The sequence below is a fragment of the Microtus oregoni genome, unplaced genomic scaffold (genome assembly GCF_018167655.1).
Source record: "Microtus oregoni isolate MIOR12 unplaced genomic scaffold, Mior012 000046F_ref0000063, whole genome shotgun sequence".
Taxonomy (NCBI): domain Eukaryota; kingdom Metazoa; phylum Chordata; class Mammalia; order Rodentia; family Cricetidae; genus Microtus; species Microtus oregoni.
Genome location: NW_024543220.1, coordinates 3978211 through 3996973, shown reverse-complemented (window position 1 = coordinate 3996973; position 18763 = coordinate 3978211). Strand labels below are relative to the sequence as shown.

Here is an 18763-nt window from a genome sequence, read left to right as displayed (position 1 = left end):
TCATGACATACATTCTTCATGGAGAGCTGTATGGTCACATAGAAACTCGAGGATCTTGAGCAGGATCATGATTCTGGACTCTACTTCCTGAATGAGTGTGACCATGTAGTACACAAATCCCTCCCAGCCATGCTGCCTTCTGTATGTTTTTCTTCTTTGGTCTGCAGATCTTTATAAGCAGTAATCACCCCCATTCAATCATTGCTCCTGGTCAGAGTTAGTAGGACCTGAGTTCATATGTATTGGGTCCCTCTCTTTCCAAAACTGATCTCCAACAGCAGCCAATTCGATTCCTCCTGTAGAGAAGAGATCACTTCTGGCATTATGGAAATTTACAAATTCCTGCTTTTCCTTGAGTTTCTTCACAACCTCTGTAACGGCTGGATAACTTCCTTGAAATATCCATAGATGGACAGCTTGATCCTGCTCGCCACACCATGTGTTCCACGTCCCTACGAAGCTGTCTTCTTGCATCTGAGATAACACTTCTTGACAAATTTTGTTGTATGTGTCCAGGCATTCTTGCTTAACACTGTGAAACTGTAGCTTGTGCAGACTGCTTGTCTCCTTTTTAGGCTAGGCAGTTAGCAATGACCTTTCCTCAGATCAACCTTTCTGACAGATAAGGATTTTAGCCAGCTGTCTTCTGGAGGTCTGTAACTTGAAGATGTCACTCTCTGAAGCCACAGCGGGCCCCCTCAAGCAAGCAGCACTTGATTATCTTGCTCCAGAGCCTGAAGCTTCTACTGCCTGGGTGCTGCCGTTGACAATACTACCCATTATTTATTTCATTTTTAAGGCTGAATAATATTCTACAGGGGTCATGTACCATGCTTTCTTTACCCATTTACTTATTAGCACTTTCTTATTTTGTCTCCATGTCTTGGCTACTGTAGCTGACACTTCAATGGACCTGAAAAATGCTGCTACAATTTCTGATACAATGATTTTTTTTATTTTATTTTAAAAATTCTTTTTATTGAGCTATATATTTTTCTCTGCTCCTCTCCCTTCTTCTCCCCTGCTTTTCTGCCTCTCCTATGGTCCCCATGCTCCCAATTTACTCAGGAGATCTTGTCTTTTTCTACTTCCCATGTAGATTAGATCCATGTATGTCTCTCTTAGGGTCCTTATTATTGTCTAGGTTGTCTGGGATTGTGAACTGTAGACTGTTTTTTCTTTGCTTTATATCTAAAAGTCACTTATGAGTGAATATATATGATATTTGTCTTTCTGGGCCTGGGTTACCTCACTCAATATGATGTTTTCTAGATCCATCCATTTGCCCGCAGCTTCTTTGGATATTTGCTGCTCTGGTTTGGATATCTTTGGTCCACACCAAAACCCATGCTGAACCTTGGTTCCAGGGTGTCCATATTACATTGTGTTGCAAACTTTCAGAGGTGAGTAGTTCATTAAGAGAAATTAAGTCTTTTTTCTCATGTGTGTTCTCACTCTTGTAGGAAGGACTGTATTAGACTACGTTATAACATAAGCCCAGGAATGGGACTGTTGAATAATAAAGTAGTTCTGTTTGGGTTTCTTCTTCTTTCTCTTTATCTATCTCTCTTTCTTTTTCTCTAACATCCATATTATTTACCAAAGTTGCTGGGCCAATTCACATTCCAACCAATGCATACAGGGACTTGTTTTCTCTGCCTCCTCCCAACATTTATCTCCTTTTGGTAGCCACTAACAGGAGTGAGGTAATGCCTCTTCGTGGTTTGGATTTGCATTTCTCTGAAGCTCGTGGCACTGAGCACATCTCTGCACATGTCTTGTCTGTATGCCACTTTTGAAAACTATCATCTCCTCGGATCCTTTGTTTACATTTAAATCAAGTAGCTTGGGGATGATTTCGCTATTGATCTGTGTAATTCCCTTACGATTTTCTTCTTTCTCGGTGAAAAAAAAAATTCTTTCCACAGTGCATGTTATTGGCACCTGAGTCAAAGTTCAGTGATCTGCATGTGTGCGACCTTGCATCTGAGCTCTCGGCTATGTCTCCTAGGTCTATAAGTCTGCTTTTGTTCCAGCACCATGTTGTTTGCATTCTTTTGGGCTAGTTACTGGAGAATTATTGTGTCCCTTCTGTTTTATGTTTCTTTGATCTTCCATGTCCCATATAACCTTGTATGCAATGTTTGTATGCCTGAAGAAAACTTATCTTTTCCACTGGCTTGAGTGTTTTCTTTCTGTTCATGAACTTTCAAGTCTGCTGCTACAACCCTCTTTCTCTATCTGGATCATGTCTTAAAGCTCAGTGCCCACATCAATGTCAGGAAGTATTCGACTGTCTTCACTTAGAGTTTTATGATTTAAGAACTCACACTTAGGTGTTTAACCTATGTTAAGACATTTTTGCGTGTTGTGTAATATAGGGGATTGGCTTTACTCTTATACCTATGAATATCCAGTTTCCCCACTTTCCCCAGCATCATTATTTAAGAAATCATCTTTTCCCCGCCGCATATCCTTGGCACTCTAGTGAAAATTCAGTTGACCACGCTGTGTAAACTTGTATCTGAGCTCTCTGCTGTGTCTCATTGCCTATGCTCTTGATTTCAATCCAGCACCATAATCTACACATTCTTTTGGAATGGTTACTGGAAATTTATTGTTTTCCTTTAGTGTTGTGTTCCCTTGATTTTTTTATATTCATATAATCTTGGGTGTGATTTCTGTATACTCAAAGAAGGAATTATCTTTCCCAGATTCTACAAACTTGAGTTTCAAAGAAACCACAAAAACAAAAATGAACATTGAAAAACCAAGCCAGACATGGTGGCTAATACCTGTAGTCCCAGCACTTGGAAGGTAGAGGCAGGAGATTCGGGAGTCCACAATCATCCACAGCTATACAAGAAGTTCAAAGTCTGCTTGAGCTACGTGAGACCCTGTGTCAAAAACAAAAGCACAAATTTTAAAGTGTGTGTAAGTATGAAGTCACAGGCTTAATGGAAAATCGCCCTCTACGTATGAGGAGGACAATGGTGGCTTTAGCTCCAGGTGATGATTACATCACCTCTGGCCCTGGAGCAAAGGGACTGCAGAACTCCGGCAGCTCCACCAGTTGAGCCTGGGGTTGATGAAAACTGCAGGTAACCTCAATGGAAAGAGCTAAGGGCGTCTCAGAGTGCAAGGCTGCTCAAATCAGCAGTGAAGGCCAGCAGGGACCTCCTGCTCCACCTTTCACTGGTGGGGCCGTTGCAGCTGAATGTCTCTTTCCTGCATTGAGCTGTGATGATTGCTGGCAAGGGTCACACATGTTTAATGCTCCCTAAACATGTCACCTTCGTAGCTTCTGTGCTCCACCGCATAGCTGCAGCTTACTATGTTCTGCAGCTCTCTGGGAACAACTGTTTCCAGGACGAAGCTACTACTACTTTGTGGGAAGGCTTGGGCTATGACTCTTAATCTGCCATCTTGTCCCAAAAATATTTCCAAAGTGAAAACATATTTAAGGTAATCTATATTAAGAGATTTTCTGTTTAATATTTTCAATGTTTTCTGATTTTTTTCTATGGCTGCTTTTTAAGCATTCATATATTCTGTTATAATATGATTTTCTCACAAAAGAGACATGTGAGGAAATTAGACCACCTAACAATGGGAAAACAGTTATTCTCACAGGATAAGGGGAGGGCACTGAGATATTCCTATGATATTTATGTGGCTTGATTCCTTGACATCCCATGGGACCCAAAATCCTCAAGATGCTCCAGACTCTTGACATAATGGACTAGAAGTTGCACATCACTACGACACACCTATATGCTCTATGAATCTCTAGATTGCTTATAATGCCTCGTTCAATATAAATGCTGCGTAAGTAAAGTGCTAGGGTTGTTTTACTCTTCTCATATACTACATCCCAGCCACAGTTTCCCGTCCCCCACTTCTCCCACTCCCCCTATACCACCTCTCTTGCCCAAATCCACTCCTCCTCCATTTCCCTTCAAAAAAGAACAGGCATCCCAGGGATATTTTTAGGTAATAACGATGAGGAGAAAGAAAAGTCTTTACATGTTCATTACAGACATAGTTTCGCTGTGTTTTCCAGTTGCTATTGGTTGAATCTCTCAAACCACAACTTGGACCCAGAGGTCCTACTGTATGACAATTAGTAATCTACCATAAAAAGAGCAGTTTCACCAAAATCATCCGGATATGTGTTCTTGTCGTTATTATGGTTCTTATATTATTTTTCATTTATTTGTTTGTCTACTCACTAAAATGTTCCCGGTGTTTGCTGTGATTCAGGGGAGGCCTCCTAGAGCCACACACATGCCCTCTCGTGTTAGCTGTATCCCTGGCATTCAACACATATCTCTGAGCACTTGAGTTTGCTGCCGCCGTAGTCCTAGAGGATGTAAGTGATAAAAAACAAGCTCACGAACAAGATGTTTTCAAATATTGATCAGTTCTTTGAAGAAAATAAAAGAAGACTCCTGGAGGTTGCTGGAGAGTGAAAGCTGCTCCTTCTTACTTCCAAGGGACAGGAGGAAGTCAGGAGAAATTGTCTCAGGACTGTATGTGTGAGCGGAGAGGCCGCAGAGAGCAGAGCCTGGCAGTGGGCCGACATTCATTCTTACAATATTATCTGACTGTCACTGTATGCATTCTCCCTCACCATTGTTTTCAATTTGATTCTGAGAAAGAACGCAAGCCAAAGCAGAATGCAGAGCTCTTCTTTACATTTTTGTCATATAGATTATCAAAAGATCAACCCAAGTAATAAAGCGGCCTTAAACCACCTGATATATGAATTCCAGGTAGCAACACAGAGGCAGTTTCAACCACTCTGGGATGGGCTGATGTTGAGAATGGAGAGGGGGTGGGAAGAAGTTACTGGGACTAGAACAAAAACCTGACTTTGTGCTTACCGGACCTGGAAAAGAGTTGTTATATCCTTCTCCTTCCTGGGTTTCTGTCGGAGATCTGAAGATTTCCTACCGGACCTTTTTACCCCTGTATATCCAGTTTCCTTGGCATAATTTATTGATGAACCTATCATGACCCCTTTGGGTATCCCTGTCTGCCTGGTGGGCCCACCTACATCAGGGGTTAATCCAGAAAATACACTACAGGCTTGTGTGTAGGTCAGTCTCACATTCAGTTCAGTTATGTATGTGGAAACTTATACCTGTGATCTCCAAAATCGAGACAGCCAACTTGGGTCTTACCTATGTGTTAGTATGATTTTTTTTATTGTGGTGATAATCATGACCAAAAGCAACTTGGATAGAAGATGGTTTTATTTGGCTTACAGGTTACACTACATCACTGAAGGAAGTGAAGGCAAAAAACTCAAGGCTAAAGCAGAGACCATGGAAGAGAGCTGCTTACTGGCTTGCTCTTCATGACTTGCTCAGTCTACTTTCTTATCTAACTCAGGACCATGTGCCCAGGGATGGCAGCACTCTGCATGGGAAGCACCCACCCACATCAATCATTAAACAGAAATTGCACTGTAGACTTGCCCGCAGTCCTATCTTCTAGACTCGCTTTTCTCAGTTGAGGTTCCTCTTCCCAGATGATAGGTTTTGTCAGTTTGTATCAGGTTGGCAAAACTAACCCGTGCACCCTCTACATCCTTCTGACAGAATGAAGACCCCAAATCTGTTATGACTCCCACCTGAAGACATAATACAGTGGGCATTGTTGATATCACAATGGACGCTCATGGTTGCAGGTTTTTGAAGTGAAAAGAAAGAATTTCTCATCTTTCTCCACACACAACAGGAGGAGACTCCACAGACTTCCATCAATTACTTACTCTTCACCAAATCCAGTGGCTTTTGTTCTGTTTTGTTCTTCTTGTTCATTGTTTGTTCGTTTGTGCTTCCTTTGCAAATCTGGAAAGGCTAAACTGGTAGAGATCTCGTGTTATCAAGTATATGCTCTTTATATAAATGTCAATGTTTAGCATCATGTAACTAAAATTGTTGGTCCTGGAAATTTGGATATTATTCTAGTATAACTGAAATTCATTTGAGGGATTAAAATGAGGAGTGATGTGATCAAATTTGTCTTTTAAAGTGAATCTTCTGGACAGTCGTGTAAATAACAGATCCAGGGCAGGTTACGGTGGGAGAAAACAATCTGGATTGTGCATGTAGATCAGAGGTTCTCCTCAGGTGGAAACCAGAGAGGAGGAAAGCAATGATAAGATGCTGGCCTGATATATTTTGTAGGAGTAAGAAAAGGGAAAAAAAAAACTAGCACCAATTCTAAAGTTTCAACTTGATCACTGGAGAGACTTTCATGAGTCACTTGCCGAGATGAGAAGGAATAGAAGAACATGTCTGTGGGTGGCAACCTGTTTTGGTCCTATAGCACTTGAGATTCCTGCTAGATATCTAAGCTGAGACATGAGCTAGACAATTGAAATGTAAGTCTAGATCTCAGTGAGCAGCAAAGGCTGGAGTAACAGGTTTGGAGACTCAACACTTACATGGTATTTAAAGCTATTAAACCGGTGAGATCATCTGGGGAAAGAATGTTGGTGGAGACTGTAAAGGAGGCTGGAGTAAGTATTATACCTTCAGCTTGGAGAGGCTGGAAACAAAAGGATCCAACTAATATTAAAGAGAGTTGGAACTAATCTCGGAGAGGTTCCTCCATCCTGAGCGTACAAAGGAAAAAGAAAGCAGAAAGATGGGGGTAGCAGCATCAGAATGAAAAATATACCTAAGAGGTTCTATGCTAGATCCTAAAATGATCTGCATTCAGAGGTTATAGGCCATGTTCTTTGTGATGATATCTCTAAATAACATATAGCTAACATGCTCTAAGTTTTAAGATGTTCTTGGCTAATCTTATGTCAACCTAACACACAAACTAGAGTTATCTGAAAAGAGGAAATCTCAACTGAGAAATTGCTACCATAAGACCTGGCCATAAAGACATTTTCTTAATTGGGTTGATGGTGGATAGTGCAGCCCATTGTGGGTTGTGCCATCTACAAGAAGGCAGGTTAGCTTTCCAGTAAGTAGCACCCCTCCACCGTTTCTGCATCAGCTCCTGCCTCCAGGTTCCTGCCCTATTTGATTTCCTGTCCTGACTTCCTTAGATGATGAACAGCAATATGGCAGTTTAGGTCAAATATAAACCCTTTTCTCCCCAACTTGCTTTTTGGTCATGGTGTTTGACTGCAGCAACAGAAACCCTAAGACGGCTTCAAAACTCAGTCAAATACAATAGAATCGTCAGTGTTACGGAGAGCATTTGCTCAGAGCTTCAATCACTGAGTGTTTCATCAGGGAAAAAAAGCCCGCTTGTTATCCATTTATCCAACAAAATCAATCCATCACATGTCTCTCAGATAATAGACAAGAAGTTAGCAGTGGGTACTTTTGTTGTTACTAATGAAGCATTCATTGCTAACTGTAGGTCATGTATGATCATGTTTCTCAAGTCTAGACTTAGCAGTTGAGCCTACAGTATCCCAAACTCTCCAAACCATCACGGGACCACATTTGTAGGAATACAAAGCATTCACTTTTCAAAAAGATTACTGTGAGGTTGACCAATTCAGTAGACACCCAAATCTCCCAGCTCTGAACTCTCAGCATCCCATATTGCTTTCTGCCAACACCCCGCATAAGGATTTTCCTTATAGCCATACCCCTAAACACACCAGATCTCAACAAGAATGCTATCACAATGCCCCAGCATTGTTCAGGAATGGGGTAAAATATAGACAGACCAATAAGAGTGTTTGAAGTCAGGCCAGTGGTACTCTGTCAGTAACGCACACTTGACTCCAGTCATTTATGCACTGAAAGGAAGAGGTGTTAAGTTTGTTTGTTTTCTAGTAGATGAAAATAGGAAGCTGGAAAGTCATACTCCGTCTAGCCTGGAATAAATCAAATATCCAACAGTGGGCTGTCTATGAGGGCCATGTGGCAAGGAACGAGTGGTTTCTAAGAACTGAATACAATGTCCTGACAAGAAGCAGAAATGAAGGCTTCAACTCAGTTAGCAGTAGGCAGCCAACAAAGCAGAAACTCCCAATGTAACAAACGATGCTGAGAATAAGGAACTGCTGACTTCTCAGCCCTTAATATGACATCTATTTCACCAGCTCCAAGACCCACGGGACATCAAGGAAGAGGGGAAAGAAGACTGTAGGACCAGAGGGTAGGAAGGAATACTGCAAAATGATTGACTCAAAATATGATATAGTCATTGTGATGTGAAAATGAGGGGAGGGGAAGGAAGGAGGAAGGAAGGAGTCAACAGGCATGAGAGGGTTGTTAAGAAAATGTAATAAGGGAATATGATCACAATACGTTATATACAAGTAAGAAACTGTCAAAACTTTTAAACCAATTTAAAAATGAGGTCTTCAGTCTCGTAGCTGAGGAAATCCATTCTTCATCATCAGTGAGCCAGGAAGACTCAATACTCAGATTAGAATCAAAACCAAACCCAGGAAGATGAGCAGCATTTCTGGCCAGGCAGAACACAGTGTACTGGCCTACAGAAATATGAGCTGATAAGTAGGTGCTGTTCAAACCACGGAGCTTGTCATCTATTTTGTAGCAATAGAGAATGAATTCAGTCTCCTTAGCAAGTTATCTGAAGCCCACACTGCAAACCATTGAGTAGCTTTAAGAATAAACAGAAAGAGTATATTACCTTTTCTCTGTGTTATCCCCTAATATTTAAATAAGAACTTTAAAGTAATTTTGCAAATACATTTATCAGAATGCTTAGATAGGATATTGGCACCAGCATACCTTGACTGGAAAGCATCATCCTCATTTGGACTTTAATAGTTATGAAGTGTGCAACATGGTAAGCAGTTAATCGCCATTATCAGTTTATTCTCACAAGTAGTGGACTAGGAATCAACACAATCAAAGCTTTAAACATGTTCAAAACATTTACATGACTTCTTTTTTAATTTTCCACTTTATTTTCTGTGGTAGTTCCATTTCTAAATATGTGTTTAATTTTTTATTTATTTATTTATTAAAGATTTCTGCCTCCTCCCCGCCACCGCCTCCCATTTTCCTCCCCCGATCAAGTCCCCCTCCCTCATCAGCCCGAAGAGCAATCAGGGTTCCCTGACCTGTGGGAAGTCCAAGGAACCCCCACCTCCATCCAGGTCTAGTAAGGTGAGCATCCAGACTGCCTAGGCTCCCCCAAAGTCAGTACGTGCAGTAGGATCAAAAACCCATTGCCATTGTTCTTGAGTTCTCAGTAGTCCTCATTGTCCACTATGTTCTTAAAGCTCACCCAAAGATCTTCTAATTAGATTTGGATATTTTTCTGCTATAAATTTTACACTCTGTCTGCTATGTCAAAGCCATCAAATCTACTTCACTGTTTGTATGATAGACCAGAGAGATTTCACTGAAATGACACAAAAGTATGCAAAATAAACTAGTCATAATAAATATCTCCAAAGTGACAGCCAGCCAACTAACACAGTGTCTGGGCCTGTCTAGGATAATAAAACATGTGTCTGTAGTAGTTTCAAATAATAAATGTTGCCAACCTACCTGAACACATGCTGCTTGGGACATGATGTTACAGGTCAGAAAAACCCAGGCTGACGAGGACAATGGGTAAAATCAGCCCATGGCTACTCTCTGAATTTCTACAACAACCCTCACATTATAGGTTTCAAACACTGAGCAAAAATGTAAAGGTCTTGCCTGAAATATGTGCCTATTCAGACCTTTTGGGTTCAACAAAGGGTGAATAGCACCATAATGGAACAATCCAGACACTTTACTGTATCTATTCCATTTTAATTTCATTTACATTTTTGTGATAATGTAAAAATAGAATTCTCTTAGTAACTGATTAAATCAAATATTTTTACTCCCCAGCACTGTACAGGGACATTTCTTGTGTTACAGCTTACTTCCCTGTATTTGGTTGTCTTGAACTTTGCCATCTGTCAAAACAGATGATTTCTCTTGTGGAATGGAAAGAATTCTTTGCTTGTTATTCATTGTTTGATATTTTTACGCATCTCACTTATTTTTATATTTCAAACTCTCTTTTCATAGTCACAGAAGGGGCTTCTTGTGGCTGACACTGCAGACAAAAAAGAAAGTCACAGCATGTTGAAAAATAATGTAAACGTATTTTTCTAACTTTGTAAAATTATGTTCATATGTCTGATGTGTTGGAACTACATGTTTTTGTAGCAGACACATGGCACAGTTCAAGCATGAAGCAGCATCTAGAGAGGGTAGTAGGTGCTAACCACAATTATTTCAAGGGATCCATAGAAATTGTTAATTTTGTTTGTAATACTCAATATTCCAAGCTTTCTACAATGATCTTATTATCAAAAGGACATCCACTTTTTAAATTGCTAAACGATTTGTGATATGGCTATGACCTTCATTTGTCACCCTAAATTCATGTTAAATTTCATTATTAATATTATAGCATTGAGAAGTGGGGACTTTGAGGAACTTACTAAGCCCTGGGGATGGGATGCGTGTCCTTATGAATGAGTTTGAAGGGAGCACGGGGACGAGATGAGTGTCCTTATGAATGTGTTTGAAGGGAGCATGGGGATGGGATGAGAATCCTTATAAATGAGTTTGAAGGGAGCACAGGGACAGGATGCACGTCCTTGTGAATGAGTTTGAAGGGAGCGCACTGCCTGCTGCCCTTTAGTCATTTTTCTGCTCTGATTTCTTCCGTGTTATGAAGGTGACATGAAGTAAAAGAGTTACCAATAAAATAAGCTCTCCCCAGAAGAAGAGCTCAGTCTTTGATCTCAGACTTCCCAACCTCCAGAATGGCAGTAAAATAAATGTTGTTTATAAATTACTCAGGGTTACATATTTCTCATAATAGGAATAGAATAAGTCTGATGTATTTCACAAAGATTAAGTGCCACTATCTCCTTATTAACCTTAACGTGTAAGATCCTATGACAGAAAGAATGGACTAGTCTCCCAGGGCGGAAGAGGGTTAAGGAATGGGTGGAGCGGGGCTGACCTGAGAACAGGAGCAAAGGTCCCACCATTTTAAAAGAGTGCATACTAATCTTTTGAATACTTAATTACTTTTGTGTTTCTGCCTATCCTCTGTTTTATCCTGACTAAAGCTCTCAGCACATCTACTCTGCCCTTCCCTATAGACACGTGTGGCCATTACCAATCACCAGCACTACTGACTTACCTCCACCAAAGTCTGAGGACAACAACCTCCACTTCCCTCCATGAATATGGAATCTGAAAGACAATGCCTTTCTGGAAGTTATCACATACGGAGAAGGAAGAATTACCGCTTGAACTTGAATCTTGAGGGCAAGCCAGTGTCATTCAGTCTCTCAGATCTGCTACTTAGTACCTAGTTTACTTCTCATCTCTGGGTTCACCTCTGAGCGACTATTATTCCTCTTTGCAAATCTCCGCTTCTTTATAAGTGGGATCAGTTAGCCTGTGAAGGAGCTGGATGTAGAACACCCAAGTGGCTGACTCTCTTTGTTTTAGGAATGAGAGATTAAGAGGACCTCTGACTGTGACCGATGACCCTAACTCTCCTGACCCCACAAGATTCCCTGAGTTCATAGGAGCCTTCACAAATTTTAAATCAAAACTACAGTGAGAAAACATGTTGGAGGTTTGGCAACTTTACTTCTCAGGGTTGGGTCATGACTGGTTGTTTTGCTGCCAGGGTGATCAGGAAAACACAGAGGGGGAAATAAGGGACTCCTTGAGGGATGACAGTATCAAAAACAAAAACAAAAGCAATAGGGACTAACAATGTGGGTCAAAAACAGTGGCTCCAGGGCTGACCCAGGATGGGGAGAAGATGCCAGGAGCAGTGTTTTCACTGGGAAACCAGTGGACTTTCCAGATTGCATGCTTTATAGAAGACAATAAACAAAAGTGGAGTTCAACATTTAAAATAAGGAAACTAATGTGAACAGGGAAGTAATGAAAACATCTCAAGGTTTTGTTCAATTTTACCTAGGAATGAATGCTATTGATGTCAGGGCAGGGACCATCTGCCCCAAACTCAGTGACTTTAGGACCCCTTTGATGTGCTAGAACCAAAGCTATCCCATAGCTACTCTTCAGAGGAAAGTAGGGCTCAGGAACACGTGAATGGCACATACTGCCTTGGAAACTTTCCAGAATCTTGAAGTGGTGCTCTACAAATCAGCATCGAGCTGCTCCCCACATGTGAAGGACTCTGTATTCCTTACGTCCTGGGTGCTCTGCCATGCCTCCCCTCTTTCATTGCTTCAGTTTAAAATTTTGATGAAGACTTATAGAGATAGATAGATAGATAGATAGATAGATAGATAGATAGATAGATGATAGATAGATGATAGATAGATAGATAGATAGATAGGTAGATAGATAGATAGATAGATAGATAGATAGATAACTATCCTACCAATGCCTACAAATACTCAATTAAGTGTGATTCTTGATCTTTCCTTACAAAGTATGTGTTATCATTCTACTTCTGTTTCACAAAGGGATTTTCACAAAGAATGTTTGCTGAATACAGCATCAAATCTGACTCATCTGAACACATGCTTTAACTACAGATGTGGCTCTGGATCTTACAATAACCATATTATTTCCCCAATGGCCAAACACAGTTTCCTTCAACTCCTACATAGCGGCATAGGAATACCTGTCCTGTGACTGAAGGGTAGCAACTTTTCCTTTTAAAGATAATCTTCATTTGTGAGCACATCTTACAGAGCAGATGCTTTCCATATTGGGCAATCTAAGGAAACTGGATTGGTAAATGCTCTGATAAATGCTATGATAACTAAAGCAGAGACTCTCTCGTCCTGCTGGGCAATATCTGCAATTCCATCATTTTGGTTTTCCACACATATTGCTGGGGTACCTATGCATGTGACTCAGATGCCAAGGTGTTATTCTTTGGAAACTGAGACAGGAGGATCAGGAGTTGGAAGCCAACCTGGGCTACACTTCAAGACCCTGTCTCACAAAGAACAATATAAGATGTTCTTTATTAAGACCAGCCAATGAGATGGTTCAGTAGTTAAAGACCATTGCTGCCAAGCTTGGGGGCCTGAGTCTGATCCCTGAGACCCATAAGATGGGAGGAGAGAACTGCCTCTTGAAAGTTGTCCTCTGACCTCCATGTGTGCACCTTTGTGACTTCCATATATATATATATATATATATATATATATATATATATATATATACACAAAATGAATGAGTTCTAGAATTCAAATAAATAAATGAAGAGGAAGACTATTTTAAAAAACGTGAGAAAAACAACTATGTCATAGTGATTACCTGTAATACTGAAAATAACTATGCCATAGTGATTGCCTGCAATACTGTAATACTCAGGAAGTAGAGACAGGCACATCCCAAGTTTGAGGCCTTTAGGAGTAATTAAGGAGGTCCACAAGAGCCCGGCTAGCTCAGCCAGTAGAGCATGAGACTCGTAATCTCAGGATCATGGGTTTGAGCTCCACACTGGGTGCCAAAATGTAGGCGCAATTAAGGAGAGCCTGGAATAAAGGATAGTAAGTGTTTATTTATTTGGAAAAAAATCTCACAATAAGATTAAAGAACCTCAGTCCTCTGTGGGTGCTAGAAGCTGCAAACCAAACTCTGACCACCAACCAAAACAGAGATCAAACTATATGTCTGTGCTTATAGTGCCTCAGATCGTGCCCTAGTGGTACCTATTGGTTGAAGGAATTCCCACAACAGAGTCCAGCATGGGTTGCACAGTGGGACTTTCTGACAAAAAGTCAAATATATATATTACAACCTTTTCTGTTGAGGCCCTGAAATCTAGTCTCAGTTCTGACGGTTGAGGATGACTTTTAGAGAACAGTCAAAATAATAACAATAGTAGATTAATAAAATGCTGTGACCATAAAAGAATGTTACTGTTCACCTACATGTATGGCACTGAATCTAACTTGAAAAAGTCAGCTCTTGCCCCCAGTTTCTTGTAGAATTTTTAAATATACTGCAGAGTGGCTAGGAATCCAGATTCCTTCTAACCATACATTTTAAGACTGCCTATTTTTCTTCCCCCTCTGAAACTTCCCACCATTAGGGACAGAAAAGTCATGCATTGCTTAACAACAGAGACATTTTCTGAGAAATGAGTCACTCAGCAGTTTCATCCGGATCGCACCTCCCAAAGTACACTCACCCGAACCTGCATGGAGCAGGAGGTCACTCCCCAGAGCCAAGTGATGCAATCAGGAAGTGTGGCAAATGAAGATGTGTGGGGCTGTAGCTGGTAGAATGTGAATATCATCTTACTGTAGGGTTTCAGTTTATATACAGTAGTATACTCTAAAGTAACAGTAAAACATAAAGCACGGTAAACCCATAAAGCAGCAGCATAGTCACTGATTTTCACTATAAAGTATTATGCACCTATATAATTATGCTGTTGTACTTCTGTATGACTACCAGTACACAAGATGTGTTTGCACCACCATCTCCACAAACTCCTGGGTAATTCTTGAAATTACAATGTCTTTTTAATTTCATTATTTTGTGAGATCATCATTATATTCATAGTCCATTGTCGATGAGATTGCCACGATGTAGCACATAGTGTGGTCTTTCTGCATCCGGAATGGATGGAACCTGCCTTTAGAGGTGACTCAATTACAAGACCCCAAGTGTTTGTTAACAGAGCAGAGAGCCATTAACCTCAAATTTTAGTTCTAAACCACTTATCCCTAGAGACAGAAAGCAATCTCTCCTTCATTTGAGTGGGCAACATGCCTCAGTAGGTAGAGTACTTGTCATGCACGTGTGAGGACCAAAGTTCAAATCCTTGTACTCACATAAATGCCAGACAGGTGTGCATCTTCCTGCAAGTCTACCACTAGGGAAGTGAAGATAGGAGACCCCCAGAGCAAGCTGGACACTTAAGCTACGTGAATCAGTGATCTCTGTGTTCAAATGAGAGATTCTACCTCAATATAAGGTGGACAGTGATCAAGAGACACTAAACATCAGTCTCTGGCCTCTACTTGCACATGTAAATATGTACCACACACAACAATAGGCACACATACACACACACTTTTGTTCTGATACAAAAGGTACAATAATCTTTTAGCACAGAAGTAATTTTGCTTTTTTTTTCTTTTTTTTTCTTTTTTTTTTTTTTTTTTTTTTTTTTTGCTTTTTTGAGACAGGGTTTTTCTGTGGCTTTGGAGCCTGTCCTGGAACTAGCTCTATAGACCAGGCTGGTCTCGAACTCACAGAGATCCACCTTAAATCTTCACCATATGCAAAATAGTGATTAGCAGTGCCATGTAAATATTTTATCGTAACTAGTTGATTCAATCACTTCTAGAATCATTTCATTCACAGGATGAGAAATAAAAATTAAAATACTCAGAAACAATTCGCTCTCCAATCACAATCCTTGCATCCTTAGACTTGATTCCATCATTATCAAAAAGAGTAAGTCTTATTTATAGTTGAAAGTTGTGTCAGTCAGCTCCGCTTACTGAAGTTCAAAATGCATTCAAACCACTCACTGCTAGAACCCACTGTCAAATCTTTCATCTGATTTCACCCAGACCATTAAAACTTTGCTTCATTGCAAGTCGTGTAACAGAAGCCAACCCCAGGAGAAGTTGCAGAAGACACACCCTGCTCACTGTCTGCCTCATGCATCTGCTCTGACTTCAAGTGTTTATCTCCCCTCCCTCTTAGGGGCTGTTCACATGGCTTTCTACATCTGCAGAATGCCCATTTTCATCTGAGTGATTCCCACAAGAGGAGCCAGTGAGGCGAACCATTAGCATAGGAAATGTCAAGTCAGATAAAATGTCATAAGAAGAGATGGAAATTCTTCGATATACAGTATCTGAACAAACAAAATTAGCAGCAATGTTCTATAAATAGATCATGCCAGGCAATGGCTGTACCCGAATAGTTTTCATTTTAGAGTTCTCCAAGTACTAAATGCAATTAGAACTTGACTTATGGTCACTTTAGTTCTTCGCTGTCTTGCATTCCTCTATCTAGTTCTTACATACAGGAAGCAAAAAAACCATTCCATACAGAATGGAAAGTTTCTTGAGTGTTTGCGCCCTGCTTCCACCCTGCTCTCAGGAGACACATGTATATCTAGATCACCATATCTATACGTTTGATACATTCTTTTAAGATTAATTTGACTGGGATTTTTTTTTAAAGGGTCTCACATATCTCCTCATCACCTCAAACTTACTATAGAGCCCAGGGTAGTCTTGAACTTCTGGACCTCCTGCCTCTGCACATACCTCCTGAGTGTGAGAGTTACAGACACATAGCGCCACAACGTGTATGCAATGCTAAGGATTAAGCACAGCACTTTGCACACACACAAGTACTTTATCAACTGAGTTATTTCCCAAGCCCCAATAAATTCTTGTTTAAAAAGTGAGAGGAGCCAGGCAATGGTGGTGAATGCCTTTAATCCCAGTAGTATGGACCAAGAGGTATACGGCATGACTTGGGTTGCACTGCTTGCTACTTCAACGACGAGACTGTGAATTCCTTCCTCTTTTTAAAATTATTTTTTTCATTTTATTTTTTCCTGTTTTTGTCTCTTAATTTTGTTTTATTCGGTTGAGGGTGGTTTGCAGGGTTTGAGGGTGTCATTTCTCTGAATGGGATCAAGATATGAAAAACACATAAAATAAAAAAAATTATTTTGAAAGAAGTGAAAGAAATGTAATGATGTTCATCTCTGTTTATCAAGGAACCATCAAAAATCACTCAAATTTCTGAATATATAAGATAACGTGGCCAGGCAGTGGTGGTGCATGCCTTTAATCCCAGAAGTCAGGAGGCAGAGACTGGTGGATCTCTGTGAGTCTGAGTTCCACAGAACTAGTTCCAGGACAGCTAGGGCAAGATAGAGAAACCCTGTCTTGAAAAACCAAAGAAAAAGAAAAAAGAAAAAGATAATGTCAGCTGATGATCTAGCTACCAATGATCATTCTCACTGATGTAGGAAGAAAAATTCTGTGTGAATAAAATTAGTCTCATTTATTATAATATTAATAAATGCAGTCAAATAATATGTATTGAGTGCCTACCATGTGCCAGTAGGGAACGGGACAGGCACAAATCTCCAAACTTTTGGAGCTTGTATTATAGTGAAAGAACTAAGCTGTAGATGATAAAAATAAATACATTAGATATTAGTAACTGCAGGAAAAAGCAGGATAGGCAGTATTTAGGTCTGTGGTTTAGATGAGCAACATGGGAAAGGCCTGGAAGAAGTAAAGGAGTAAACCGGGACACTATCTAGAGAAGTCCAATTACCAAGAGCAAGGATCGGAGAAAGATGCCTGAAGCCCTCAAGGACCATTAAGGAAGCCAAACAGACTAGAGGGATACAAGAGAAGGATTTGGGTTTGGTATAATCGAGACATTGTACGCAGGCATGACACTGCCAAGGAAAAACTTCAAATTATTGTTCTCTTCCAAAGCTGAGAGGAGGATTCAATGCACGCACGCAGATGACTTCAGATGTGAAGCATTTCCTCTCACCCTCGGACTTGAGCTCCACTCTCCAGGTGGAAAGCAAACAGTTACGAAAGAGCTGCAACACGATACAGTTTGTATTCCTGATGGGTCCTACTGACTGCTGTGCTGAGAACAGGCTAAAGGTAAAAGGACGGTAGAAGCCGCAGAACCAGTTTGGAGGCGATTGTAATAACACAGCCGTATGATAACAGTGGCTTGCACCAGACCGGAGCCGTGGAGGTGGGGCCGGACAGCAGAATTAGAGATTCTCCTGGAAGCGGGACAGCTGCAATTCTGTCCCTTCTGTTTTCAAACCTTTGTGCCACAATCTGACCTCCAATAGAAGCAAGGAGCAACTTTGCCTCCTATGAAACCACAACCCAGAAGCATGTCATCTACAAATGCCTTAGCTCTATGTTAAATGATGTGGCAGCCCAGTTGCTGAGTTTCAGACATTGACTGCCAAAGACGTTGACCAAAGCAACTGGGAGATGAAGATGACACATACAGACACAAAGTCAACAGACAGAAAACAGTGAGATAATTGTGTTAGAAGGAGGCTCACAGGACAGCAAGAGTTCGCTTTTGATACAGGTTTGAAAAGGACAATCACATGCATACGTAAAGAACGGATATGCATGTGTAGATCAGAAGAGACATACCTCATGAAAGCTTCGTGACTCTGCTCCATTTTTTGTTTTGTTTTGGTTTGGTTTGGTTTTTCGAAACAGGGTTTCTCTGTAGCTTTGGAGCCTGTCCTGGAACTCCCTTTGTAGACCAGGCTGGCCTCTAACTCACAGAGATCCGCCTGCCTCTGCCTCCCGAGTGCTGGGATTAAAGGCGTGCGCCGCCACGGCCCGGCTTACTCTGCTCCATTTTTGAGATAGAAAGACTGAGGTGGAGACACTTGACCACCTGATATTTGGAGAAGCTACTTTCGGGTGGAACCCACAGGAAAGTAAGAAACCTGGGAGAGAGCAATGGAAGCCTACACAATACACAAGGCGATTACATAGTATCCTTTCTCTCTGATCCTGTTTGCTACAGACTGAACTACAGGGCCTGTCTCATGCAAAAATATGGAAACTGTACTGTCTTCATCCTATACCAGACAGCCATTACCACAGATCCTCACAAGGAAGGTTGTGGGAAAAGCTGCTAGAAGACTCCTTCAGGTAAAGCAGTTCCAACAAACCAAGGACAAATCACCTCAGCAGTGAGGCGATGGTAGTGATGAGTCCATCAACTTGTGCAGAGAGCTGGGA

At 40.9% G+C, this 18763-nt stretch overlaps 1 pseudogene; it reads right to left on the bottom strand.

Moving 5' to 3' along the window:
* On the bottom strand, positions 1-18189 carry LOC121435676 (annotated as a pseudogene).
* Positions 18190-18763: the final 574 nt, after the last annotated feature.